This window comes from Anser brachyrhynchus (genome assembly GCF_964034855.1).
Source record: "Anser brachyrhynchus genome assembly, chromosome: 1".
Classification (NCBI taxonomy): Eukaryota; Metazoa; Chordata; class Aves; order Anseriformes; family Anatidae; genus Anser; species Anser brachyrhynchus.
The window spans coordinates 4,897,878-4,910,712 of NC_137694.1; positions in this window are offsets into that span (position 1 = coordinate 4,897,878).

The following is a 12,835-nucleotide window of genomic DNA, read 5'->3' on the forward strand; positions in this document are numbered from 1 at the left end:
AAATTAATTCCAGGATTAATTCTTGAGCTGGCTGTGGCGAGGCTGTTCATCCCACAGAAATGCTACAATTGTTGAACTAATGGCATGGTTGCTGCTCAGAAGAGGATGAAATCAAATTCACGCAAAATTTCCACAAAGCAAAAAAAATGTGTTTTGTTGGGTTTGTCATTCATGTAATTCAAGATGTTCCCTTTGTGTCAGCTTTCTTGTTTGAACATTACTTTTTCTGTGAGTCTGTATTTCTCACCAAAGTGTCGACCTGGTGGCAAAAGCACACAGCTGCTCTTTGGACATGCTGAAGTGAAATGTTTTGATCACCTTGAGAAGTTTTTTCTAGCAATTCTCAAAGCCCACCAACTTTCTGAAATGGGCCTTGGACCAGGGGCTGGGGCAGCTTCCAGGAGCTGATAAAATCAGAGTTTTACAAAGAATTCCTTGTCTGCAGCGCACCCCACCACCCCACCCAGGGGAGAGTAACAGAACAGGAGAGTGATTATGGGAACTCATATCACTGAAAGATCAAGCTTCAGTTTAATCACCTCTTGTTAATTCCTTTCTTATATTGGATTTTAATACATTTTTAATCTCTTTTTCATTCTTCATGCATTATCACCTGGGTGATCTGAGTGAGCAGGAACCAACCTGATGCTGGGACTGAAAGGCAGCAGGGGAGGTGTAACAGCAGAAGCCAAAATTCCCGGGAGGTTATGGAGGAGGGACGCAAGCTGAGGACTTGGTCTGGCAGCAAAGCTTTACACTGGGACTCAGGCAAGATGGTCCTGTTGTGTGACCTTGAGTCTGCATTGCTCTGGCCTCTCGGTTGCTTATTCAATTGTAATCTTCCCGAGTAAATAATTTTTTACTGAGTATATACAGCACCAAGCACAAAACCTTCTTCTGAGCTAGACCCCCAAAGAAATGGCACACAAGCAAAAAAGAAAAATCTTGAAAACTTAAACTAATGAGAGAGAGAACCTGTCAAACACCCCTTTCGAGGGACTTCTCCCATCCCCCTCCATGTTGAACTTATTTTTCCTTCAGTTCAAAAAGACCCTTATCAACGTTTCAATCTTTCCATGTAAATACACTGACAAGTGTCAGGCCCTGGCAAACCTATAATTAAGGCTGAGCACAATTTGCTAATAAAAGCTAAGAAACTCTGGGTTGAGTTTACTTACATTATCCCCACTGGGCACTTTCCATCAGAATCTTTTATCTGCCTCTGCAAATGCCACTTTGACATTATTTTTACTGAATCAGTCAAACGCGGACACTACACGCATTCTCCTTGCCGAGAAGATGCTCCGGCTTCAGAAATAAAGATTTTTTTTTTGTTGTTGTTGCCATTGCAGCTCTTCTGACTCATAAAGCACAGTGAGCTTTTCGAAGGAGAGAAAGAATGAGAAAAATAGAGGGGGGGAGAGAAAGAGAGAGAATTGGAGAGAGAGAGAGAAAACATGAGCCAGAGATTGTGGCAGGCTTTACAAATTGGCACAGTCTTATCAACAGCATTTCATGGTTTTCTGGAACTCTTTCAAAGGGAACTTGCTTTTGTGTGTACTGGCTTAAGCTTTACTAATATTTAAAGCTATATTTAAAAGTTTATGAAAATTACTTTTGAGTTCCTTCTGTCTCTTAAAAATTGCCGAGGCCAATGTTTGCTTCTTGCTGTTATCCCTCTCACCCCCCTTCCCCCAAAGTTTCTGTGGTTTTCCCATCCTCCTCGTCCTTCCTTGGCAGTTTTTCTGCCTTTCCCTTTCCCTCCCCCTCTGCTGCGCTCCCATCTTCCAGCCTCATTTCTAGGGTGGTTGGTAGAAGGGTTTTGTTTGATGGGTCTGTTTGTAATGGGTGAGGTCCAGCTTTCAACAGCGCCACTCTCCACTACATCAGTAAGTACATAAGTAAATACATCTCTCACGCTCTCTTTCTCTTGGGTCCCTGCTTGGACAGAGGGTCAGCTGTTTTTTTCCTTACTTCTGCCTCTCTACAACTACGTCTAGGTCAGCATAGCACCTCTGATAACTCACTGTAGCATCCTCAAGCAGATGTTGAAATAGCTCAGGTGGTCCTTAACGCAGGCACGTGTCACTTTTAATGAGATTCAAGGGGGTGAAATCATTCCAGCTTTCAACTTATTGGTAAAGAAATGGTGCCTACAACCAGATTTGCCTACAAGCAATGTTATTTTCATGAGGGTGGGCACTCAGACTCATGCTTTACATGAGCACCAGCCACCAGCAGCATACTCTTGGGTTTAGCTCTGCTAAAGGGCAGTGGTGACATTTAGGGTAGGGCTTGCCTGGCACCCTATGATGGCTGTGTTTGAGCTGTTCATCCTTTTCAAATCATCGTGCTGGCACACATATCTGCAGAAGAATTGCATCCTAAAAATATCTGCTTCTCTCCAGTGCTGTTGATGTAGCTGGAGAGCTCTGTAGATATCCACGTCTCTCTTAGATACGTAGATATCTACAGAGGTCTAAATAAATGAAATAAGACTCCTTTCTAGGGGTATCTGTTGAAATTTCCTCTTTTTTTTTTTTTAAAAAAAAAAAAAAGTGTATACCTTGGGTATATTGAGCAACAGTGTCCTGCTTTCCTAGTTTAGATCCAGGTGATGAAGACATGGGTGGCTTTCCCTTTTCAATGTCCTAAAAAGTGCCTGCTTTGCACCTGGGGTAATTTGGTGGAGCTATGCTGGCTTCAGACAGGATGATCTTCTCTGACTTTGCTGACTTCAAATGATCTAGGCAAATGTGCCCTTTCTGAGGAAGTGACCCCTTACTTTACCTTATTCTACAGCATCAAAAAGAATAGCTTTGTTGTAGGAGAATATCAGGCAACACTCTCATCTCTCAAAGCTTAAAAGTGCATAGGAATGAACCACAAATAAAAGCTATAAATGTCTCCTGTATACCATAGTGTATCAGTTATAAGCAAATCCTTTATATAAATGAATCCCAGATCCTTTAGATTCCCTTTGAAGAAATCTTGTCCTCTGGCAGCTGGAACTGCAGTGGTGGGAGTGACAGAGGTAGTGGCTGGGAGACATGGCTGTCTGCTAGAGATAGGATCAACGTTCCTGCAAGGGACAACTGCAAATTTGGTGTTACAGTGAGATTATAAATCCCCTTAGATTCTACTGTTGGTTTTGGAGAGGGAGGGAAAATAAACCCAGCAAATTATGATATCTCTGGCTATATATAGATATAGATATGTACATAAATTATTTACAAATCTGCATATAGATGGCAACACGGTGTTATACGGTAGAAGGTTTATTATGCTTTAATGCATTAATCAATACAGGACCAATGACGTGATCGTCACTATTTTACAAGGCAGGGGATGTCTAAGCGATTTGCCTGGGGCCAGAGAATAAATCAGTGTCTCAGATAGGATGAGAAAGGAAAAGGCGCCCGTTCAGGTGAGATTCTTGACAGAATAGATGATACCTGAGTGAAGCAAGGCCTAAGCAAAGGGCAGTGGTGGCCTGTCACTTTGGTATCCATCACTTTGCTAAGAAGTGTCTCTGGAGGGAAGCTCCTCTGCCCCCTCTTCTCTTTTCTCATCAGATGAAATAGCAACCAAAGGTCTCTTTTCATTTTCTACCCCCAGACTCGTATTTGTCTCCTTTTCATGCCTTCTGTGTCTCAGAAAATGATTTTCTTTTTCTTTTCTAGAGGTCAGACAGCTCAGTGTCAGGAAGTTCGTACCCCAGGCTCAATTTCCCTGCAACAACGAGATCCTGCCATAGTAGCTTGCACGTTATAGAAAACAACAGCACCTATTAAAAAGCAATGATCATGCACACCAAATAATTAGTGTCATTAATTATTAGTACTGTGGCATAACCTGCAGGGCCCAATTAAGATCCGAACCTTATCATGCTAGGCTGGGGAAACATATTAACTCACAGCTTTGGCTTTGAAGATTTTGCATTTTTAATGGACAGAATTAAGAATGGGAAAAAAAATGAACATTTTCTTCCTATTTTGCAGGTGGAGCACTGGGACCTGGAGGTATTGAGCTGCCCAAGGTCACAGAGGCTGTGGTGAAGATGAGAACTGAACTTGTGCTCCTATGTTCTGATCAAGCAGAGCTCCAAGCTGGAGTTTAAATCTATGGCGAGGTTTTAATATAACAGGGAAACTAATAAACTGAAAAGAGAGCTTGGGAAGGAAGGAGGGAGGGAGAGGGATATGTGTGATTGTGCCTCTCACACTCAGGCTGTTCAATGACTAATAACAACCGGTCTTAACTGAGATGCTCCAGGGGATGTCTTATTTCATCCCAAGCTACTTAAAGAGCCAGTTAGTCTCAGAAAACTCTGAGCCTATAATCTAATGCCCAAATAACAACATTTGCCATTAAGTCACTGTGAGGGGAACATGTATGTATATGTATGCATATTTACAAATATATACATATATAGTGTTTTACTTGTTTAACCTACATCTATATGTATATATAATAACGCATGCACACTCACACACCCTGCCCTGTCTTAAAATAATATGACTAAGTTAGGAGTGGGCCTACCATTGCAGCCTGGAAATTTAGGTGATTTAGAAGTTGTCATTAACATTTTTAACAAAAAAGTGTTTCATCTAAATTCTTATTTTGAAAAGCTGTGCTCAGCTGGGAAGACAAAGAAAAACACTCCTGCAGTGACAGAATGTCCTTATCATATGCAGATAAAATACTGTTTTATTTTGATATATTTTTTTAAATGAAATTGCATTTCTACATAATCTTTGGAAAAGATTGGAGGTCAATATTAAACATAAAGTATTCCAAAATTAGCTTGTTTTGACATTTAATCTCTAGGAGGAAGAAAGACAAAAGAATTTGTATTCCAGGTGGAAAAAAAAGATCAGAGTGATAAAAAAAACACATAAAAAGAAAAATTTAATTCCCCTAGATGGGAAATAATTTTTCCTCTGCCCCCATGATTCAGCTCCCTGGGATAAAAGCATTATGACAGATACAACACACTTTCCTCCCCGCAAACTATGTTGTTTAAAGCACAGAAGGACCTGCTGCAGAGATGAGCAGGGCCAAGCCATGGAGACCTCGTTACAACCTACAGGAGGAGGGTTTCACTTGCAGCCCTTGCAGGTGTGTTAGTTTGTGTTGGTTTGGTACATGTAGTCAGTTATTATGAATTCCCCATCCTGGGGGGAGCTTGCAGATGATGACTCTTCCACTGAACAGCTTGACGTTGTCCATAGAAAGAACACTGAAAAATGGATTTCTCCATGCCACAGAGTGGGCACCCCAAATTAGCAACCACTTTTCAACATAACCCTTCAATATCCCTGCAGGTGCAAATGAGGCCAATAAAACTCACTCACAAAGCTGCTGCAGAGAGAAAAGCATAAATCTTTGCAGCACCTTCAGGTGTTAAAATGATGGGCATTGAGGAAAAGCCCATGTGGAAATGAATCATTCTGTCTGGGGGCAAAACTGTGATAACACTCCAAAAATTTGTCCTGAGGGTTAATCATTGCATGGGGAAGAAAGAACAAAATCCAGATGAGCTGTTGACTATGGGAGCTCTGTCCAGCCTTTGCACAGATTAAGGCCTTATGGGAAGAGAAATGAGGAGTGCATATTTGCATTTCTTTTGCAGAGTGAATGTGTGCAGAACAGCAGCTTTAATCCTGGAACTTCCAAAGTGTTGAACGCTTGACTTGGAGATCTGAGTTGGAGTTGTTTGATGTTTCTTTTTTTTCTTTTCTTTTCTTTGCATCTCTTTACACAGACATATTAGATAGGCAGCATATATTTACATAGTGGATTTATAAAGTTGTAGCTGGATGTTTTTCTAAATTACTGTGAAACTAACACTTTTCAGATCCCGTTCACTCTTTCTGGGCCCACAAAGAGGGCATCCCGATTTGTGCTTCTGCTAGTTTGCAGGTTTGAGTTCATTTCTCTCTTCCTGCTGCCTTTGCGGCTCTTTTCCGTTTCCATATATTTCCATCTTTCTCTTGAGCTGCCATTTAAATGACCTTTCCCATTCACCCTTAAAATTCCACCCAACCGAAAACTAGTCCTGCCTCCAGGCCTGTGACTGTGGCCTCTGTATCCTCGGACAATGGAACTAGGAAGGAGAAAAAAAAAAAAAAGAAAAAAAAAACCGAAAAAAAAAAAAGGGGGACATTCCTGCAGGTCCTTGGTGTGTGGATAACAAACAGGGCACAAGAGGCAGGCATGTAAATCAGAAATCACTCCATTAGCTTGTTAAGCGTTTTGGAGTGACACCACATACATTAGGAGCCACAATGGAGGGATACTGGCCATTTGATATTCATGAGGTGAGGAAGGTTTAAGAAGAGAAAAAGGAAGGGGGAGGGAGGGATGTGGGCTTTCTAATGTAAACACCATTATCATTTGAAAATCAATTAGCTCCTTGCACTGGGGGAATGACGAGACTTAAGGCCCTTTCTGAACTGCTATTGTGAGCCTGGGTTATTTACTTTAATTAAGAGGAGACAGAGTGGATTATTGTCTCAAACTAAGAAGTTGGGAAGAGTCAGAAAATTACACTCTACCTCACTGCACAACAAAGCCAGGGTAAGAGACAGGCTCCAAACCCAGCAAAGTCGGAAAGAAATTAGCTTTTAATCTGGATTCGTCCTACATTAGGCGCAATCAAAAGGAAGCCAGGTTCAGAGCCTTCCTGCTAAGCATGGGGCTTGATATTGCAATGACAGTCACTGCCAGCGCTTCTGTTGAAGTTTAATGTTTGGACAGGAAGGGGCTTTTGCCCCGGAAGGGTTAGAGTTTGAGAGCAAAATTTATTTTGGCCTGAAAATTGACACACTGAAGTGTCAGGTATGGGGCTGCATTTTCTCCTGCTTGCTCCAACCCAACAATGGAGCAACGTTTTGCTTTAGAAACAAATATATTTAACTGTTGGTGCAAAGATGTTTCCTGGATGAAGATGCTTATATTTTTTGTCTCTTATTTAATTCAAACAGCTTGGATTAGAAGAAAAGGAGAAAAAAAAAGGAAAAGGAGGAGGAAAAAAAAAAAGAAAAGGAATTTGGCAAGTGACTAATCCACAATATTGTCTAATTTGGCATATGGAGAAACACCCCCCCGAGGTATCTAATACTGAGAGTTTTCAGCTCTGCTTTGCATTGCCCACTCTTACTCTGCATACTCTAAATATGTATTAAGTCAGTCGAGCATGGCAGCTGCTGAAGGAGTTGCCACAGCTTACTGGGTAAATAATGATCATTTTATAAATCACCTAAATGCTTATCTACCCCAAAGACCATGGCGGTGGCTTATGGGGATGCTGATTTGCATTTTTAAAATTTGCTTGGATGTATTTGCAATTGCTGTGCCTCCTGCTGATTGCTGCATGCTCTAGTTTTAAGTTTGGGGCCCAATTCTGCTTTCAGTTATGAATGGATGAATCTGGAGTGTCATCACTGAAATGAGCAACACAAAGTCAAACTGAGGAACTAGTCCACTTGATGAGATTCCACTAGGAATACCCTGTGAACACAATTTGGCACTGACATCTCTTGGTGATTTTGCATAGGAAACAACTTCATAAATAAATCCTTGAGAACTGAGAAGCACCATTTTTGGGATGAGCTGCTGTCCAGCCGTGCGGCTGAAGGAGGGTAGCTTCAGACCATGGGCTAAAAGATTCCAGTGAGGCCCTACCATCCCTCTGGAAAACGTCTTCCCAGTACCAGGCTCTGGGGCCTAGACATGCCTTTTTTTGGCCCATGGAGGAAAAAAAAAATGGTCTTTTTCTGTCTTCTTGACACACGTCCAAGTTCATTGACACATAGACTTTCACAGGACTGGGACCATCCTCTGTGTTTTATCATCAGAGACATCTTGGCATACAGTGAAGCCAAAACCACATGACTCTAGAAGCAAATGGATGAGAAGGCTTTTCAGAGGGCCGTTAAGAACAAAACACCCATTACTTTAGATAGCAAGAATAAAATATGTATTTTTGTATGTGTCTGGTCAGAGTTCTCCCAGGCATTCAGGGCTCTTTCCTCTGCCTCTCTTTTGCAGCCAGATCCTTTTTTTTTTTTTTTCCTCATTTGGTCCCATGATTAAACCAGTTACTTTTCCTATGGCAGCCACTCCCTCTTTTCTGCTTAAGTTTCTGGTGGGCAAGCGCCAACCCATGCACTAAGTCTTGTAGAAATGCATGTCCTGTCTCCGGAGCTCAGCGAAGCAGAGATGCATGAACGTATCCCAGCGGAGTTAATGTATTTTGCATTTTAGCCTCCATCTTCCACCTAGTGATCTGCGCCTTGTGTCTCCCTGTCCCACCTCTCCCAGCTGCCTTGGTGAAGGTCCTTATGGGGTGTGGTGTACAGACTGACCTTCAGGGGAGGTCACATAAGTATGCCCATAGAGAAGGTGTATTTATGACCTGTTATTAACACCTATCTCAGTTATTCCTCTTTTGAGGGGTTTTCAGCTGTGTCCCCATTCACTAATGGAAAGAAAAATGCCCTTATGAATGAACCATCTATGTAAAGCTCAGCTCCTTCTACTGTCACTGACCCTCACATGGCAGTACAAGTAGAGATACAAACACAGTGATGAGGACCAGAGCCCAGGTGAGAAATGAAAAGTACTGAGGAATGAGATTCCTGACAGCAGTAAATAAGTCTTAGAAACTCTTGGAGATGAAGAGCTGGACCCGGTGAGGAAAAGACAGCAGCTTCCCTTCTTAAATGAAGTGTCACCAGGCTTCAGATCCTGGAAGACCCGGGTAGGTGTAACATAAGACAGATGATCAGTAGTTGCTCCCTTCTCTCCTGGTGAGGTATAGCTTTTAATACGTAGTCACAATGGGCTCAGATAATGAATTAAAATTAGGCTTAACTATGTACATGTTGGATTAAAGTGAGTTCTTTATGTATATATTAGCTGGTTATTGTAATATTATTTTGTGATCTTGAATATACTTAATTGTATTAGAAATGGTGCAGCAGAGTCTTTTTCATCATTATTAATGTCAAAATAAATAAATGGAGGATTTTTTTTCCCAGGAATAAATCAAATCCTCAGCTGGAGTGCAGGGTCAACAGACCCACAGGGCTGAGCTGCTGGCTGCAGATAGCATATGTGTGTGTGTATAGATGACTACACACAACTCTGCCACCTATATTTGCATTCCTACAGCTGTTCATTATTTGTATCTATTATACAGTGGAGAGAGCACAAATGTATGCAATTGAGACACAATAATGCAGGGATATGAAAGGATCAATCCATCAGTTCAAGTGTGTTTGGGTTTAAGCAGAAGGGGACACACTGATAAATTCACTGATTTATTTTCACTAACTCTTTCTGTATTTTGAGTCAAGGCATGAGCCACTGAAGCTGCTGCAGCTGACAGTGATTTATATCGGCTGCAAGATCTGGCCTGGAGCCTTTAAGTGTATGTCAAGCACCTCCAGCACTTTATGAATCTTTCTGGATGGAGTTTTCTAAATCAAAATCTGAAGGAAAAGCCAATCCATTAAGAAGGAGAGCACATGTTCAACTGTTTTGTGTTTAGGGATTCCTATCATGCTTGTTGAGATCCCATTCAGTTTTGACCATCCAGCTGCTCAGTAGTAGCCTACAGCCTTGGAAAACAACCATGGTCTCATTCCAGAAGAACCAAAAAGTCCCTAAGCACTGGTTGGATTAAACTGAGTCCAGTGAGGAGACATCAGGAGAAGCTGTTGCTTGCTTGCTCTTACTCCTACAGTCAGGAGATAGAGATATTTTGATGTCTTTTACAGCTGCGTGGAAGCAACATCTTCCTTCTTGCTCCAGTGCTGTTACATGGCATAGTACTGGAGGGGACAACCAAAGTGACAGAATGACTTGACCACAGCCTTTTTGTGTTTTGCTGCCATCTCTTTAATATGAGCTTTAAAATGCAGAGAAAAAAATGTGAAATAGGTGGTGAACCCATAGGGGTGCAGCCCAAGCTGAGGGTAAAGGAGGTGGGTGCGAACAAGCCTGCAGCAAGGTGGAGGGTACATGGGGCTGGGACCCAGGGGCTGGGACAACATTCCTGGCTCTGCTGCTTACCTGGGGTAATTCCCTTCTCCTCTCTGTTTCCCGTCTATCTTTTGTGAAGTTAATTATAATCTCACTGTAGCAGAGGGTAGGGGCTTTTTTGAGATCCCGTGAAGACAGCTGACCCTATTTGCTAGGATAAGTAGGTAAAAGTAATGGGAATGAGCCCTGGGGCAAGGTGGGAACTGAGAAAGGAGGGGAGACGGGCTGGTTTCCAGATCACAGATTTAAAAGTTTTCTAGCTCAGGAAGGTGAAGGAGGGCTCAGACGGAAGCTACTTGGCTACTTGTTTCCCTGAGGGATCCAGCTACCTAAAGTGCAGGAGGGCAGAATTGGTTTCTTTTGGGTGGAGTTGCCCCTCTCCCTTTTTCTTCTTAGAAAATAAAGCTAATTTTGGAGTGTAAGCCTAAACTGTTCTGGCCAACAGGAAGGGGGCTGGCAGGAGGCATCATCAGCTTAAGCACATCTTAAGTGCAGCACTCTGTATGATGAGTACTGAATATCCACAGATTTTGCTATTGTAAGAATCTAATGATAAACAAGACTCTTTATGGCATTTTCTGCTTTCTCCAAGATGACATAATTATCAAGGCAACCTGCTAAATATGAGCACTACTGTAAAATCAGTGAAATTAAAACAGCAAAGAACTTCGACTCCTGTCTTGGCAAAGGCAGATCTTACCCATATAATTTCAATCCATGGGCTCTACAAGCAGGGATTCCTTAAAAAATAAAAAAATTGTACCCAACTATTAAATTATCTTGGTTTCCCTAACATCCTGTACCCCTTTTTCCAACAGGGAAACAGCTTATCTACCTAGAGAATAGACCTTGCCTAAATCGCTGGCAGATCTAGTCAAAAAGTGTCCTGCTGGATGTCCCTGAAGCAGAAAGCTTTTGCCACTGTTTGTGGCTTCATTTTGCTACCCAAAACCAGTATCTTGGCATTAGCTCTGATTGAGCCTCCCCTTCCCATGTGCCTCATATGGTCTGTTTTGTTCTTTCTCTCCTTTCAGAGCACCTGAGGAGGGAGGATTACAGATCCTGGGGCCCAGGTTCACCCCTGGCAGAGAACAGCTGAAGAAAGTGTCAAACACAAACACGGATGATCTCACACTGTTTGTCTCTGAAGCAAATGCTCACGGGAGGATGTTGCAAGGATGGACTCAGCTCAGCACTCAACCTGTGAGTGACAAGGGAAGACTCAGGCTTACAGGAACAACTGGGTGGTGATGCTGATAGGGACATGGCAGACTGCCTTTTGCTCGAGTTCTTTAACACTCATTGGACCAGTTCCAGAGACAATTCTTACTCAATTTCCATCTGAGAGAAATTCATCCATGGACTAAGGGGCTTGTGTGCACATGTCCATCTAGTTATTGCCTTGACAGTGGAAGAGGCTCTTGCTGCCACTGACCCCACTGGAAGATATAGGAATTAGTGGGATGAGTTTCAGTAAACATTCTCTCAAGCCAAGCCAAGCTAAAAAAGTCTCTTGTGGAAAAAGTTAAAAGTGACTGGGCTTGTTCTGGCTGAGGTGGGCTGGCAGCTGAGCTGGCAAAATAATGAGAGACAAATGAATAACATCTCACCCCAGAGCTGTGTGAAGCTGCTCGGGGTGAGGGGTTGGAGGACATATGATTAAGAGTGATGTTAAGGCTGAATAGAAGTAAAGGATCCAAATGCCGATCCCACAGAAGCACTGAAGAAAGAGTGAATTCTCTGTAAGATTTCCTGAGAGGTCTGTTGTTCCCCAGTGGGAAGGCTGCAGGACATCCCAGTGAAAGGCTAGCCTCTCTGAAGAGACCTTGTGCCTCTGCAGTGATGGCTTTCCCAGAGCCACATCTGCCCTCCTCCCAGCAGCTTCCCGCCAGAGCTCCTTGCCTCCAAGGATGTGGGCCTGGCAGGTTGCCTGCCAGCCAAAAGTGCCCTTGGTCCTCCCTGGATCATGGGATCAGGGGATGATTCGGGTTGGAAGGGACCTCAGGAGGTCTCTGTCCAACCTTCTGCTTCACACACGCTCAGCCATGAGCTCAGCCCAGCTTGCTCAGCGCTGTTCCCAGGTTGCCTCAGATTTCCCTGTCTTACCCTGTGGCTGTTGCTCTCCTGGACCATTCTTTGAATTGGGCTCGCTGGTTCCTTGGATGACCAAATCCAAAGCTGGCTGGCCATCAGACCCAGCAGCTTCCAGACTGCTCAGGATGAAGTCGCTTTGTCAAACTGGGCTGCCCCCAAAGTCCATGTCAGTTCTCCCCAGACAGAAGCTGTTTTGCCTTCTCCTCCCTCCTCCTCTCCTTCCAAACAAAACTTTCTTTTTGTCTTACTCTCTTTGTATATAGTTGAAATAAAAACATGCCAAAATCATGGTAAGCTGTTTTCTGTTGGAGTGAAATGTCCAGGGTACATGTGGCCCAGTGACTGAGATTTGTATTTTTAAGACGTGGGGAAGATGGTGGTGTGGGCTCAGGGTCATATATCACAGAACAAACCCCAGCTTAATCACTGATTTCTCCTAAAATATGGGGAAAGTCACTTAAACCATGGAATTCCTTGCTGTACGATTTTATGGATACTAAAAATTTCCTTGTATTCAGAGCATGGTAGGATAGATTAATGAAGGAAAAAACACTGAGGTCCTTCACAAGAAAGAAATAACTCATGGATCAAGAAAATCACAAACCATAAATTCTTTGGGGGAAATGACAATGTTTCCTTTTTCTAATACTTTACTCAGTATAGTGGGTTGCCACTGATGGGACACAAA